The sequence below is a fragment of the Anomaloglossus baeobatrachus genome, chromosome 8 (assembly GCF_048569485.1).
Source record: "Anomaloglossus baeobatrachus isolate aAnoBae1 chromosome 8, aAnoBae1.hap1, whole genome shotgun sequence".
In the NCBI taxonomy this organism is placed as follows: Eukaryota; Metazoa; Chordata; class Amphibia; order Anura; family Aromobatidae; genus Anomaloglossus; species Anomaloglossus baeobatrachus.
In genome coordinates, this window is record NC_134360.1 from 253,442,790 (window position 1) to 253,457,065 (window position 14,276).

Genomic DNA, 14,276 nt, shown 5'->3' on the forward strand with positions numbered 1-14,276 from the left:
ATTTTTCTTTTCTTTCAAGAATAAATATGAATTGCTGTTCATGGGGGGGAATAAAATAAAAAAAATAAGATATTCCCTGAAAATAAGCCCTAGCCCATGTTTTTGGAGTAAAAAAATAATATAAGACACTGTCTTATTTTCAGAGAAACAGGATATCATAAGGAAGTAAATTTGGTGTTCATATGGCACTAATATTCTGCATATCGCTTATATTTAGACACCCGTTCCATATGGTCATGTGTGCAATAGATGATGGTTTGGTCTTTTGTACACTGTATGATGTTAAAAATGTGTCTTCTGTGGAAAGTGAATGGTGGAAAAGAGTCCAATAGATGTAGAATACAGGAGAATCTTTAAGGTGGTGGGACAGAAACAATGTGTGGTGGGGGGGGGACTGTGGGAGCATTATGCTGTTTGGGGGGAGCGCTGTTATAGTGTTTGTGTGTATAGGGTTATGGGGGCATCACACTGCATGGGGGGCTACAAAGGCATCATACTGTAGGTGTGAAGAGCTGTGAAGGCATCACACTCTATGTTGGAGCTATGGAGGCATCATACTGTGTGAGATAGAGGTTGGGGGGGGCATTATACGGTGTATGAGGAGGTCTTTGGGGGCATCGTGTGTGTGTGTGTGTGTGTGTGTGTTATACTGCCTCTGCTGTAAATCCTAAACGTGTGCACACAACCTTAGTCCCTGTCCTATGTCCTCCCCCACAATTCATTATAAGTCCCTGATAGTGTCATAATTAATTTGGGGGTGGAAGAAGATGTAATCAGGGCATTATGAATTGTGATGTGGGTGAGGATGCTATCAGGGCTATGTAATGAATTGTGGGTTGAGGGAGGATGCTATGAGGCCCATACAATTAATTGTGGGGTGGGAAAGGATGATATTGGGGCCATATAATTAATTGTGGGATGATGGAAGATGCTATGAAGGACTTGGCATCCTCCCTCACCACCCAATTAATTATAAATCCATATCTAACGTTCTCCTCTCGCTGTTCATTATAAAGCCCTGAAGTCCCTCATCCACCCCTACTTTGATCCCAATCCTCCCTCCTTATTGTCCTCTCTCAAGTGTTTTAAAAAGAATCCCACTTCTCCGTATGTTCCCTTGCGGTATTGCTTCTTTCTTTTCTTACTGGGAACTTTCTAAATGGCACAGGCTCGTGGTGTGCTGATGTCATCAAGCCGCGCGCCTGTGTCACAGAGAAAGCACCAAACAGTAAAAGCTGGACGGATCCCTGCGGTTCCTCTACCTGCCGTGTGCAACAGAGCTGCAGTATGGCTCTCTACCCGGTATGCCAATTATGATAAGGGTAATCTGGCCATGGGTCGCCCTCGAGCCTCGGGCTCAAGCAACAGACCAGATTGCCATCATTATTATATGCCCTGCAAAGACCCTTCTTCACCTCTATACCTTGATACAGCTGCACCGGCAGTATATCCGCCCCTGGATATTTAAATAGTCAGGCTTTTCAGATTTTTTTTTTATTTCTATTTTTTTCACAGACCGAATGCTTGCTTAAAAAAAAAATCCAGCATGCGCTAGTCTCTTCCGCGGAGAGACGCCCGGTGCGGCGACGCCGACCCCAGCCGCAGCCATTCCAGGTGCGGCCCGCCAAGCCCAGGCCGCCGCCATGCCAGGCCCGGCCCGCCAAGGTCCCGCAGCAGCAGCAACGCCCATCCACGCTGCAGGAGCGACGCCGACCCAGGCTGCAGCCACGCCAGGTGCGGCCCGCCAAGCTCAGGCCGCCGCCATGCCAGGCCCGGCCCGCCAAGGTCCCGCCGCAGCAGCGACGCTCATCCACGCTGCAGGAGTGACGCTGACACAGGCCACCGCCATGCTGGGCGCGGCCCACCAAGACCAGGCCACAGCCACGTCAGGCTCGGCCAGCCAAGACCAGGCCGCAGCCACGCCAGGCTCGGCCCGCCAAGACCAGTCCGCCGCCATGCTGAGCGCGGCCCGCCAAGACCAGGCCGCAGCCACGCCAGGCTCGGCCCGCCAAGACCAGGCCGCAGCAGGGATGCCCTGCCCGGCCCAACAAGACCAGGCCGCAGCAGCGATGCCCTGCCCGGCCCGCCAAGACCAGGCCGCCGCCACGCCTGGCTCGGCCCGCCACGACCAGGCCGCAAGGCCATCTACCCCGGCCTGCAAGGCCAGAACAGACATCGCTCCCCAGCCCAAGGAACCGGGTCCCCTGTACTCGTTGGAGGAAGAAGACCCTGTATACTTAAAGTTTAAGGCGGCTCTGGAGGCACGGTTCCCAAAGGAAATGGTGGACCGCTATCTGCTCCCCAGGCGCTTACCCAGAGTGTTCAGTGATGTCTGCGGCAAAGAGCCCACCACCCAGGCCTGCTGATGAAAGCCTATCCCCAGCGCTGCCGTCCGAGGAGTGCTCAGAGGAACTAAGGGGGAGGGGAGGCCTGAAGGCTGAAGCGGCAATCCCAGAACAGCAGGAAGAGGACGCAGCACCCTGTGAAGCTGAAGGGGGCCTGGAGCCTGAAATGTTGCCTTACTCCCGCTGGGAAGAGAGACCGCCAACCCCTGCTGAAGACGAGGAGCTGACCCTCTTTATGCCAAGCTTGTATGTTACTTGGGAGCCTGCAAGCAGTGAAGTGGCAGCAAAGAAGAGTCCCACAAGCAGAGCACAGCATCGCGCCAGAGCAAAACAGGCCGCAATGCAACAGTCTCCAGAATAGTATGATGTTACAGCTACAGATCTTGAAGATGAAGAACTAGAAAGAGACACCAATAAAGGCAAAGAACCAACAGAAGATACAACCACAGATGATGATGACAGGTGCCACAGCCCTACAGGCCAAAGCCCTGCTACAGAGGAGGAATCCATGTAAGCTAAGAAACACAGCAAAGTTACCAGTTTAAAGTTTGCAACGTTGAAAAGTTCAAGTATGTACCCACATGAACTTATGTGAGAAACCCTTTGCACTTGGAAAATACGGACCATAGGCTATGAACTGGCTATAGCCACAAACTCTCGCAGTGTAGGATAGTTACCTTGAATGGTACCATGACCAGAGCCAGCCTGTTTAGGAACCTGGCTCGCCTGTGATCAGGGAGCACGCCTGTTTATGGGGCCTGGCTCTCCACCACAAAGAGGGTACCTGGTCAGCACCAACTGTGGAGGCCGCCTCTACATCCTGCCAGAAGAGGCTGAAAGCGTGGCTCCACCATACCCTGAAACCACCAGACCAAGAAAGCCACCTCTACATCCTGCCAGAAGTGGCTGAAGGCGCGGCTCAAAGGGAGAGGAAGATTGGAGGAAAGGTCTGGGGAAACAGATGGCCCAGACCTGGTTGCTAAAAGGACCGGTGACCTGCCTCCTGAGAGGCTTTTGGGTGTGTTAACGGACTTGTGGGTGGAGGGTGGTGATGTATGGTACCTGGTGGTTTTATAATGTTTTATATGTTTTACTGTTTTATGCATTTTAAAATGTTGTCTTGCAGCCCGAGGACGTGCTGGTGATAACTAAGGGGGAATGTGGCGCCCCTGACCTGGTCAGGCACCACTGAGTACTGCACCCATGATGGGGGCAGTACAATACAGGTAATCCAGAAGACTGACTGAGGTGTGACTACACAGGTGCATAGTAATCAGGTCTCACACATCTACCTTTGAGTGGACCCCTGGGAAATCCAGGAGGGGGCGTGGCCTCCATCTCCACTCAAGGGGTGTGGTAGAGAGCCTGGTTGCTAGGTTGCGTAGGCAAGCACAGTGGGAAGGGAGTAGTGAGCCAGTCTGAAGTGGAGCTCAGGGAGAGCAGACGCAAAGAGGAGACCTGAGGCTGCCACTAGTCAGACAACGTACGCGCAGTGACTACCGATGGGGGAGATCGGTCACCTGGTAGTGCCACCCGAAATCCACTCTAGGCTAGAGAGCGCAAAGGGGTGGCAGAGTAAGGGGACTGCCAGGGAGGTACCAGGCTCGCAAGGGTAACATGTCCCAGTGCAGAGATTTATTTAATTTTCTCCTGCCAAACCTGCCGGTGGGGGCACTTCAGACCCACGCCATACCACCACAGAGTCCGGAGCCACATAGCAAACTGAGGGCCCATAGTTCACAGGAGGCAAGCAGCCAGAGTGACCTGGTCCAGGCTACAAGCAAACGGGCCAAAAGAAGGGGAGAGAGGCATCAGCAACTTCCCTGGGCGACCCCAGCAGGGCTTCAAGTAGGGGTCACCCAAAAACACACAGGGCTAGGAAGGCGAGTTGGTAGTCACCCTCATCAGCCAGCCGGAAGGATACCTGGTTCCAGCCTGGTTCATCCCAGCTACGCCCGGGTTACTCACTCTACCATCAACTGTGAGTAAAAACCCTGAAAGACTGCCTGGACTGTGTTTGAGTCATTCTGCGCCTTGTGGTTCCACCCACTCAAAATGGGCCCTGGGGCCAGCTCTACTCTCGGGGGGGGGGGGGGGGGCACACCATCTAACTGCACCTACCAACAACTCCAGGCGTCCCTTAACCTGCAGTGGCGGTCCCCTGACTGCAATACCGAGAGTGGCGTCACGAAAATCCTAAAGAGAAGGTTCCCTACCTGTGACCAGGCCATCCCTTCGTGAAGTCCCTGAAGGTAATGCACTGACACCATACTTGTGGGGCTTCACACTTTATAGGGACTTCATGTCAGTGACATAACTAGAAGTTCAGGGGCCCCAATGCAAAAGTGCTAATGGGGCCCCCAATTATTGCAAATGTTTAACAGAATTGGTCTTCTCCTATGGAGACTTTTGGGGCCCCCTAGGCTCTGGGGCCCGGGTGCGATTGCAACCCCTGCACCTATGTAGTTATGCCCCTGTATGTTGTGTTTTGAGGTAGACAGATGCTTTTTAACAATCTTTCTTATTTTTTTCCTTAATCCCGCAAAACTTCATATGTGAGTAACCACTTTTGGCCCCCTGCATCCTCTTTTTACCTTTGCTTTGGCAGCCCTGCAGGTCAGCAATAATGGAGATGTTGAGTTTTTTGGTTTGTGGTTGTCATTCCAGTTATGGCCACATGATGCCGCTGTAATCACACTGCTGAACTGAGCGCGTTCTCCACTGCAGGTGACTGCAGACACAAGGCTGCTGAAAACTAGGTGGGCTATTAATAAATAGCTCTAAGGGATCACCAACAGTGTAAAAAATCGGGACAATTTTCATCCATAGAAACTGGTACGATTTTTTTTCTCACTTCTCCATGTATAATCCATTTTTTACAGAAGCAGCAATTAGTCATTTACAGTTTCCTATGTTACAGAATGGTAATCTAATATATAAAGATGTGTGTGTGTGTGTGTGTGTGTATATGTGTGTATGTGTGTGTGTGTATATGTGTATGTGTGTGTATATATGTGTGTATATGTTTTTAATTTGCACTTCATTCACAAAAGGATGCTGCACCCAATTCACCTGTTATTTAAGGGTGGATGCAGCACCTTTGCATGCACTGGACCCGTAGAAGCAAGGTTACTTGCGAAACGGCTGCCGTCGTCCGACGTGGCACACCCTCATCCTCCCTCACTACCTGTACCCCTGATGTGATCGTGGAATAAAAAGAAAAATATTTTATTCGACCTTTGGAGTGCGACCTTTCATCTCTTCATTGTGGATCGTATATATGTGTGTGTGTGTGTGTATATATATGTGTGTGTGTGTGTGTGTGTGTGTGTGTGTGTGTGTGTGTGTGTATGTGTGTGTGTGTGTGTGTGTGTGTGTATATATATGTGTGTGTGTGTGTGTGTGTGTGTGTGTGTGTGTGTGTGTGTGTGGATGTGTGTGTGTGTGTGTGTATATATATGTGTGTGTGTGTGTGTGTGTGTGTGTGTGTGTGTGTGTGTGTGGATGTGTGTGTGTGTGTGTGTCCGGGATTGGCATCTGCACCGTCGCAGCTACAGCCACAAAATTTTGCACACTCAGACTTCTGGACCCTGAGAGCGTCATAGGCTATGTTGTGAGGCGAAATTTAACCCCGCGCGTCCCAATTTACCAATCAACTTTGCCCCTATCTACATAATGGGGAAAAAGTGAAACGAAAAGTGTATCCGCACCGTCACATTTACAGTCACAAAATTTTGCACAAACACCTCATGTGACCCAGGGAACATCGTAGACTATGTTTTGACAGGAAAATGTAACCCCGCGCTTTACAGTTACTCTCCAAAAAACATGGCTCCATTAAAGTAAATGGAGCCTGGAACTACAGGTTATTAGTAGGAGCTGTGATTGGTTGCTATAGGAACAAAAGACATTCATAGTATAATAAGCTTATATGTGAGGTAATAAGATGTGGGTGGGGAGACAGAGAGAGACAGATAGAGACAGACAGAGCGACAGACAGAGACAGACGGTGAAAGAGACAGACAGACCTGGAAAGAGACAGATGGGGAAAGAGACAGACAGACATGCACACAGGGACAGAGACAGGCAGACAGGGAAGGAGGAGACAACCAGAGAGACAGACAAAGATAGATGGGGAAAGACACAGACCTTGATATAGACAGACTGGGAAAGAGACAGAGAAATAGAGACAGACAAGAAAAGAGACAGGCAGACAAGATAAGACAGACAGGAAAAGACACAGACAAAGAGACGGGGAGACAGATGTGGAAAGAGACAGACCTGGGAAAGAGACTGAGAAAGAAACAGAGAGATAGACAAAGAAAGAGACTGACAGAGACCGGCAGGCGGGGAAAGAGACAGACCTGGGAAAGAGACAGACCTGGAAAGAGACAGAGAAAGAAACAGAGATAGAGACAGACTGGGACAGAGACAGACTGGGACAGAGACAGACTGGGACAGAGACAGACTGGGACAGAGACAGACTGGGACAGAGACAGACTGGGACAGAGACAGACTGGGACAGAGACAGACTGGGACAGAGACAGACTGGGGCAGAGACGCAGACGGGGGCAGACACGCAGACTGGGACAGAGACGGGGCAGACACGCAGACGGGGACAGAGATGGGGGCAGACACGCAGACGGGGACAGAGACGCAGACGGGGACAGAGACGCAGACGGGGACAGAGACGGGGGCAGACACGCAGACGGGGACAGAGACGGGGGCAGACACGCAGACTGGGACAGAGACGGGGGCAGACACGCAGACGGGGACAGAGACGGGGGCAGACACGCAGACGGGGACAGAGACGGGGGCAGACACGCAGACTGGGACAGAGACGGGGGCAGACACGCAGACGGGGACAGAGACGGGGGCAGACACGCAGACGGGGACAGAGACAGGCAGACCGGGAAGGAGGAGACAACCAGAGAGACAGACAAAGATAGATGGGGAAAGACACAGACCTTGATAGAGACAGACCGGGGAAAGAGACAGACCGGGGAAAGAGACAGACCGGGGAAAGAGACAGACCGGGGAAAGAGACAGACCGGGGAAAGAGACAGACTGGGGAAAGAGACAGACTGGGGAAAGAGACAGACCGGGGAAAGAGACAGACCGGGGAAAGAGACAGACCGGGGAAAGAGACAGACCGGGGAAAGAGACAGACCGAGCACATTACTTGGCCAATTTAGTTAAATCTGTGTGGAATATCTGTGGTGTTGAAATATATGTTGTGAAATGCTTCTATTAGCTTAGTTTTTGCCTTTTAAAAATTACATTTATATCTATTTTTGTGGTTTTTGTGTGCAGAATACATTTTTGTTAATACATTCTATTTTGTTAACAACAGTTATTAACCCGAGCGAAGCCGGGTAGTACAGCTAGTGTATCAATAAATATCAGATGCTGAACTGCGGCATCTGATTTTTATCTCGCCCCCGTAAACTTCAATGGGGGAGTCTCATCTGATTTCAGATTCAAAGCGCAGTGTGATGACAGATGCTGTCTGAGGAAATAAATCAGTCATCTGCGCTGCCTCATTGAATAACATGGGTCAGGGCACTAGTCAATAAAACATCAGATAGCACATGTGCGATTTAAGGCCCCGTCACACACAGAGATAAATCTTTGGCAGATCTGTGGTTGCAGTGAAATCATGGACATATTGTTCCATTTGTACACAGCCACAAACCTGGCACTGATTGTCCACAATTTCACTGCAACCACAGATCTGCCGCAGATTTATCTCTGTGTGTGACAGGGCCTTTACACCGCTGTGTGAACGAGGCCAAATACTAGAATATTGAAGCTTTGATGTCATTGTATTAAGCATGTAGGGAATTAGAACAGATCTTGGGAATTGTCTCTTATTTATTTATTTATTAATTAAAATTTTATTTTTTTACATAGTAAAAATTAAATTGTATGCATTAATTTATTAATAATCATTTTTTAATAAACATTTGTAAACTACAATAAGTGAAATTTTAAAATAAAACTAATAAATTTGCAGACATATATTATATATTATATTTTATCATTAAAGTTCATTCTTGATTTTCCGAACTATCCATGAATCTTTTGTCAGTCCGAGATTCTTAGTCGCTGTGTAATTTGTCCCATCTGAGTCGTCGGTGAATCTGCTCGGCAGCCTGTCCTATATCTGCTCACAAATGGTCAGCGACCGATTTTGTCATCTGTTGGTTTTGTCTCTTGCGCCATTTCCAGGTATCTCAGTAGTTTAATAATATCTGCTCTAGAGGCAGATCAGGCCACAGGGTGTAGAATAAGGGGATTTCAGGCACCCAATTGTTTCCTCTATTTGCTGCATATACATTTTTATTGTCCATGTTGCTTTAAAGGGAATCTGTCAGCAGGTTTTTGCCATCTCATCTGAGAGCAGCATGATGTAGGCAAAGAGATCCTGAATACAACGATATATCACTTAGATTACTGGCTGCAGCCAATCTGACACATTCAGTGGTATTAGATTTAATCATGTAGGAGAGCTGAGAGCTGTCCCGCACCCATCAGGCTTTCAATAGAGATTGTACATTGACTGTGAGGTATCAGTTTCAGGAAGAGACCCTGAATCCAACAATGTATAACTTAAGGCCCCGTTACACGCAGTGACGTATCTAACAATATATCGCCAGGGTCACGGATTCCGTGACGCACATCCGGCATCGTTAGCAACGTCGTTGCGTGTGACAGCAACGAGCGAGTGTTAACGATAGAAAATACTTACCTTATCGTCCATCGTTGACACGTCGTTCATTTTCAAAATATCGTTGATTGTAGAGGTCTCCGGTCGTTCGTCGTTCCCGAGGCAGCACACATCGCTGTGTGTGACACCACAGGAGCGACGAAGTACAGCTTACCTGCGGCCGCCGGGAATGAGGAAGGAAGGAGGTGGGCGGGATGTTACGTTCCGCTCATCTCCGCCCCTCCGCTCCTATTGGGCGGCTGCTGTGTGACGCCGCTGTGACGCTGCACGAACCGCCCCCTTAGAAAGGAGGCGGGTCGCCAGACACAGCAACGTCGCTAGGCAGGTAAGTCCGTGTGACGGGTCCTAACGATGTTGTGCGCCACGTGCAGCGATTTGCCCGTAACACACAACCGACAGGGGCGGGTGCTTTCACCAGCGATATCGCTGCATGTAATACCCCCTTTAGATTACTGGCTGCAGTCTTTCTCACACATTCAGAGCTATTAGACTTGGCTATGTAGCAGAGCTGAGAGAGCTGTCCCGCCCCCATCAGGCTCTCTATAAACATAGTACATTGACAGTGAGGTATCATTCTCAGGAAGAGACCCTGAATCCAACAATGTATATTTTAGATTACTGGCTACAGCCATCCTCACATAATCAGAACTGTTAGATTTAGCCATGTAGCAGAGCTGAGAGCTGTACCGCCCATACCAGGATCTCAATACAATAGAGATTGTACATTGACAGTGAGGTGTCAATCACAGGAAGAGACCCTGAATCCAAAGATATATCCCTTACTTTACTGGCTGCAGCAGTTGTGACACAATCAGAGTTTTTAGCTGTAGGATGAAGCAGAGCTGAGAAAGCATCCCACACCAGGCTCTGTATGTACAATGTCTATGGACAGTAAGCTGCTTATCACAGGAGGAGGCATGGTCGGGCTAGCAGTCCCGTGCCAGTTAGTCACAGCAAGGATAATCAATTAGTGATAAAACCTTCCTTGTAAGTAACTAGCACACAGTGTGATAAGTGACACATGGATGAATTCTGTGTGTTAACCCCTACAGCATGCTGGTCTCAGTTTACATAGCAAAAACCTGCTGACAGATTCTTGTATAAATTTATGGGGGGGAGGGAGATAGTTACATCTATATCATAAAGTTATAGCAAACATTAAATGGTTATTCCTGTATTTAGAAGTGATAGAATAGGTGGCACCTTGCAGAACAGTCGGGGTCTAATGGATGGGGCTCGCACCGATCCTGAGAAATGCAGACCCCAATGTGGATAGATAACTGTGACTTTCAGGTACAGACAAGTGCTGTGCTGACTTTTTTTTTTGCAGTCCCATAGAGAATGGATGGAGCAGAGATGTGAATAACCACCCACCGATACATTCTCGCAGATCTCTGCAGAGTCCAGTCAGGTTCCCACCCCACAAATCAGAAAATTATCTCTTAGGTGAGGGAATAACTTCTAAAGAGGGGAATATCCCTTAGTAGTAGGGGTGGGGGACAAGTCATCAAAAGAAATCTGACAGTTGCCCCGCCCTATCAAAGTATATTAAACACGCCCCCCTTAATCAAATGGCTATCATCTGATATTTATTTGTTAGGTTGTTATGTTTCCCCTTAACCCTTTCACGACCGGCCGATTTTTCGCTTTCCGTTTTTTTTTTTCGCCATTCTTTTTCTGAGAGACGTAACTTTTTTATTTTTCAGTCAATATGGTCATGTGAGGGCTCATTTTTTGCGGAACGAGCTGTACTTTTAAATGAAACCATCAGTTTTACCATATTGTGTACTAGAAAATGGCAAAAAAATTCCAAATGCTGAAAAATTGCAAAAAAAGTGCGATAGCACTATGGTTTTTGAGATATTTTATTCACTGTGTTCACTATATGGTAAAACTGATGTGTGGGTGTGATGCCTCAGGTCAGTGCGAGTTCGTAGACACCAAACATGTATAGGTTTACTTTTATATAAGGGGTTAAAAAAAAATCGGAAGTTTGTCCGAAAAAAGTGGCGCACGTTTTACGCCATATTCCGTGACCCGTAGCGTTCTCATTTTTCGGGATCTTAGGCTCAATGACGGCTTATTTTTTCCGTCTCGAGCTGACGTTTTTAACGGTACCATTTTTGCGCAGATGCTACGTTTTGATCGCCTCTTATTGCATTTTGCGCAAAAGTTGTGGCGACAAAAAAACGTCGTTTTGGCGTTTGGAATTTTTTTGCCGCTACGCCGTTTACTGATCAGATTAATTGATTTTATATTTTGATAGATCGGGCGTTTCTGAACGCGGCGATACCAAATGTGTGTATATTTTTTATTTTTTTAACCCTTTAATTTTTAATGGGGCGAATGGGGGGTGATTTGAACTTTTAGGTTTTTTTGTTTTTTTTTAATTTTTTAAAACTTATTTTTTTACTTTTTTTTTTTATTTTACTAGTCCCCCTAGGGGGCTATTGCGATCAGCATTCCGATCGCTCTGCAGTATCTGCTGATCACAGCTGGAAGGCTGTAAACAGCAGATACGCTGTCTTTCTCTTTTGCTGTGCTCCGGGCACAGCGAAAGTGAAACCAATTCATGTGTAGTACAGGAGTCATCACATGACCCTGTACTACCATGGCAACTATCGGGAGTCACGTGATCGCGTCACGTGACTTCCGGTTTCGGCGGTAAGTAAAACTTTACCGCGATTGCGCTTATAATGGCGCTGTCATGTATTGACAGCGCCATTATAAGGGGTTAATCGGCACGAGCAGATAACGATTCTGCTCGTGCCTAGCAGGCACACATCTCAGCTGTGAAAATCAGCTGAGATGTGTGCCGATCGCGGCATGCTGCCGCCGGAGGACCGCGGGCAGTAAGATTATGTCATTTAGGACGTAATTTTACGGCCCGCGGTCGTTAAGGGGTTAATCATGTCCATTATTTATATGTCCAATAATTGTTCTCTTTTATATAGGTATTTTGATATTGTAATTTTCCGTTAATCAAATTGATATTCAAAGTGTATCATTGATATCAAATTGTCTTACTGACACGCTTACCCATTAAAAGAAACTTTATTCCTATAATAGTAGAATGTTCCCCATGATATTGTCAGTAAAATTATATATAGTATAATGTTCCCCATGAGTCTTATTGATACGATTACCCATGATATTAAATGAGAGAAGCCATTTTATTTCATATAATAGTATGTTTATTGAACCAAATCCACAATACACAGCAAATATCAAAGCAATTATCAGCGAACAATATCAAAAATCAATACAATTGAACATCTGCAATACACAGCAAATATCAAAACCGCAAATAACTGAACAGTTGAATTTAGGAGAATTCAAGCATCTTGTAGAATTATTAGGGACAACAGCTGACTTTACAAGAGACAAGGCCTTGTGTTCAGTGTTTTGCAATAGCAAAGAGAAGTTACAACTGTAACTTTTGTCAATTACCCGATCTCTGTTTTTTCAGCTTCCTAATGAAGTTGCAACAGTTGCTCATTGTGAGTCTTGAAGCGAACATTCATTCACCATCACCGGTTTGCCGTGTATTCATAGTTTTTCAATAACAGAGAGAAGGTACAGTTGCAGTTTTTTGTCAATTACCTCTCAGTATTGTTTTTTCAAGTGCCTAATGATTTTTTCAAATGCTTCATAGGCAGGTTTCCCTGTAGTGTGAGAACCCCAGTTGTCATTTTGAATCTTGAAAGGAACAGAAGTTTACACATCGTTGAACAAAGTTAAAATGATTCATACAATTATAGCCTTTTGGATCAGATGAAATTTTCTTTACAAAAGCAAGAACTATATTATCGTTTTGCTTTAAATTATTACTAAATTGTTCCAATATTTCAGTATATGACCGTCCTCTTGCTAAATGCCAAAGCATAAACACACAATATTGACCGCAAGCAGTACTAAATGTTTGCTGAAGCTTTTTATCTTGAAAGCAGTATAATTCACTATTTCTCTTTAAAAACTTTACAAAATCACGAGGAAAAATTTCATTTTCCGGGGGTAATCCATAACTGTCAAAAAATATGCAAAAATAGGTAATATCAGCTCACCAAGCCTGCTGCAGTCCCATAATCATCCTGTGGTGGATGATCAGCGCACGGATGGTCAGAAGTCACCAAATAGATATAAAATATAAATCCAGCGCAATCACATGGAATATTAAAAAGTTGTCTTCTTTATTGATAGTTTTTCATAAAATCCAAAAGGTACATGCAGCATAAAAATAAAGGATGCCCAGGTCAGAGCGACGCGTTTCAACAAACTGTCTTAATCATGGTTAAGACAGTTTGTTGAAACGCGTCGCTCTGACCTGGGCATCCTTTATTTTTATGCTGCATGTACCTTTTGGATTTTATGAAAAACTATCAATAAAGAAGACAACTTTTTAATATTCCATGTGATTGAGCTGGATTTATATTTTATATCTATTTGGTGTAAAAAAATATGGACTTCTTATCATCGCATAGTAAAATTAATATCCAATGTTTGCCACTCTGATTGGATTTGTCTGTATTGACGATGTACGCAGCGGGTCTCTGAGTGACTCTGGTTGACGGAAGCAAATCACACGGATACACCCCAGAAAATATGCATTCTGTATAGAGATCGGTCTTCATCATGTTTGTGAGTTGTAGGGAATCTATCAGTAAAAATCATACAACACTTCACGACGATTATTAATCTCTAGAATAGTTGAGTTCAGGGCATACACTATCATATTTACAGTGTGGGGCGTAGGTAGAGCAAAGCGTATTTCAGCCCGCAGGTTGCCAGTTTTGATGAGTGAGAAGTGACTTCCAGGTTCTTGATCGGCTGATAAATCAAAAGCAAAGAACGTGAAGCCATCCATAAATTCTTCTCGATCGATCGACAGAGCGCAGTCCGCTTTATATTTCCCTGAAATTTGCGCTAAAGACATATATTCTCTGATGGCTAGATCAATATTAAAATTGGGTTGGAAGGGTTGGGACGGTATTTGATGACCCTCCAAATATAAAGAAGCGTGGCTAATGTTGTAATGTGGAAAGTACAACGGGTTTTTATTATACGCACCGCTAAATGCTTCGTTATCTACAAATCCCAATATAACAGTTTTCGGTATGACGCTAACGCTCCTGAGATTGATCATCAACAATTGTCGAATTCAGAACCTGATAATAATACAACCGTTAATGAAATTGTAAGTC